The following is a 3,198-nucleotide window of genomic DNA, read 5'->3' on the forward strand; positions in this document are numbered from 1 at the left end:
TAGATGTCACCTACAGATGGCACTCATGTGGTAGGATGGCATATCCTAAAGGAAACATAACATGGAAGAGGTAGTTGTATGAAGAAAATCATGTTAAGGGCTAGAAGATCACTTTCGGATGAAGAGAAGAATGACATGAATGATATGGTTCATAGAGGAAAGTGATGGATGGTTGATGCCCTATAAGATGAAGGCTCCATAATATTAAAGATGAATTTCATGACATCGAAAGGAGGAGCTCTACAAGAAACTGAAGGTACCATGATCTCCACGAAAGAACATAAATTTGTTGGAAACAAGTCCCTAGCTAAGAGGGAGCTTGGGTACATTCCTTTTATAGGAATGGGTATATCTCCCTTAGTTAAGAGGGAGAGATAGACACATCATTCTTATATTCACATTGAGAAGAAAGAATGGAGGATTGGGTAAGCATTTGGAATCTGATACTCTTTGACGATGTGGTAGGGAATCCAAGATAATAGTAGTCGAAGAGGATCGATATTCTTTAAGGACTTGGAATCCAAGATAAGAATAGTCCTCGAAGGACATACACTATGAACACCCAGGTGGGTTGTCTGCCTTGAGAGACAATGACAATCATTTCTATCAGTCATTAGTCTCACCAACATTGTGCTTTGATCTTGTGGAGAGATATAGTTGTTAGTCAAGGCCTTGCTATCATTAGGGGAATTGTGAGGTCTAAAATGGGCCTCCTAAGGAAATTATAAAATAATAGAGAAATAATAAAATAGGATTAGATTACATCATCAAATTTTAGAGGGAAAAAAGAAAATGTTATTTTCAACTCATATTTTCAAATTATCTCCCTATGGATTTACTCAAATTTCAAGCGGCAACGCTTGTTGGATGCAAAATTTAATTCCTCATCCAAGGAGTACCCATGTTGCAATCACGTTTTTTCATGTGTTACTCATTTTTTGTGTCGAAGGGTCCATTGAAAGTATGAAACATGGGTACTATCTTGACAAGGAATTAAATTTTGCATCCAACGAGTACTCTCGCTCGAAATTTGATTAAAACCTTAGGGAGATAAGTTGAAAATATGAGTTGAAAAATTAGTTTTATTAGTTTATTATTTTTTAATCTTTTTACTTTTTTACTCCAAAAATGGCGCAACATCCCCCATGGTTGACATCACCATCTTGAATCCTATTGGTTCTTATAAGATTTATTTTGGTTGTACATTTTTCTTAGGAGACCCATTTTAGACCTCAAAATTCCCCTAATGGTGACAATGTTAGTTGGTATGACACAAAAATTTGGCTTACCAATCTGACTCTTCTTATGAGAATTCTTTAGATTGAGAATGTCCAAGTACCTTGTGTGGATTATGAATATATACCTAGTTAAGAGGGAGTGTTTAAATATGTAACTAGGTTCAGTCTTCATAATGCCATATTTAATCATGATTTTATGTATTTGATAAATAAATTTATTATTTTTATTTTTGAGGCATGGGTTTCATGCTCAAGGAAACTTATAATATAGGAAAAGCTCTCATTGAGAGCTTCTAGGGATTTTCATTGAAACTACAAGTCAAGAAATTCATTGTCATGTATGAAAGACCCTCCTTGGGCATATTACGTATTGTAAAGAAAAATATTTGAGTATGTTACAAGTCATTTTGTCACAACTACTCAAAAGGCCTGAAATTTGGATCAATCAATGTCCTTGAATACTTTGTCATTATCCCTTTGCAAATCCCTAAGTATCACCTCTTCAAAAAGCCAGAGTTTCTTGGTGAATCAGATCAAAAACCATGTTTTTAGTGCTACCACACTTTTCATTCCTATCCATGTGCAATGGTTGCAAGTTTCATAACTGAGAATCTACATTGATTAGCACAAGTTTCTCTACTCTATGGGTGTGTTGATTCTAGAATTTCGGGAAAATTAAAAAATATTTTTGAATCTTCTTCTTCCATAAGCTTCTAAGGTGGTTTTAAGGATTTACCATGGATAGAGATCTCGAATTATTATCTCATCCTACTCTAGTGGTCTTATCTCTTATCCCCGGAGCTTATCCTCCCATAGAGTTTAGGTTGGATTTTGGAGATTACTAGTGCCCTCATGCTGTTGTCTTGAGCTTAAGTTGTCATCATCAATTTATGCATTAGGGTTGAGTGTGAAATTTTTCTTTGTGGCAGGGAAGGACAAGACAATTTGGGAGATGTCTACAATGTCGGCTTCTACATATGTTGTTAACTCTCTCCTTTATTTATTAATAAAAAAGCACTATGTTTTCCTATACTTGTGTCATGTTGATTCTTATATATTTCAATGCCATGTTGACTCATTAATTAGAGATATTGGATTATGTTATGTGGATATTGTAGTTCCCTTTCTTGTTTTAGTCTTTGTTGAAGGTTCCATTTATAGTGTGAGGAATTGGAGTTGGAGATTACAAGCAAGGATAAGGGGAGGAATTGCTACAAATTACAGGTAGACCTCTTTTTCGTATTCTAATCTCTATAAGGAAAACATAGATCACTTTGTCCTTTGTTGTTCTAGATCATACCGCTAGATCTAGGGAGTTCATTTTTGTCCACAGAAGTGAATTTTCCATATAACGAATTGGTGACCACACTGGGGAATGAGATTTCCCTTAGTGTCTTCCTTGGCCTTGGCATTTTGCACCTTTCAAAGCAACCTTGATTGACTTATGCATACAATAGTTGACCTTAAGAAAACACATTTTTGAGCTTGGTAGGGTTTCTTGTGTCATATTTTGACCAAATTAGCCTATTTCACTCTCTGTTCTGAGACAGAGTACCCCAAAATGGTCTCGGCTCTATGGAAGTGTGATGAAGTGCATTAGTGCCCACTTTGCACCTTTGATGATCCTGTAGAATGCAAAAACGTGCATTTCTTTGTCTTGCTCTTTGTTCTTCTTTGTTTCAGAAGGTTTTCTTGAGTCTTTGAATTTGTTTGTGTCTTTGTAAAGTCATCATAGTGTTTACATTTGATTTTGTTAGCCTTTGATGAGAGTTTCTTTGATTTTTTCTTTTTTCTTATCAATTAGGTTTGTAAACATTTGGCTTGATTTTTTATTACTTGAAGAAATTTTTAAGTTACGGTTTTACTCTGTGTGGTTTTTTTATCAATGATCTAGCTCCATTTTAGTTTTCATTGGATTTGAAAATTAAAAGGAAATAAAAGAAAATTTTCATTGTTTTCA

This window comes from Pinus tabuliformis, chromosome 7, assembly GCF_031772625.1.
Source record: "Pinus tabuliformis cultivar Carrire ecotype Pingquan chromosome 7, CPIR1, whole genome shotgun sequence".
Classification (NCBI taxonomy): domain Eukaryota; kingdom Viridiplantae; phylum Streptophyta; class Pinopsida; order Pinales; family Pinaceae; genus Pinus; species Pinus tabuliformis.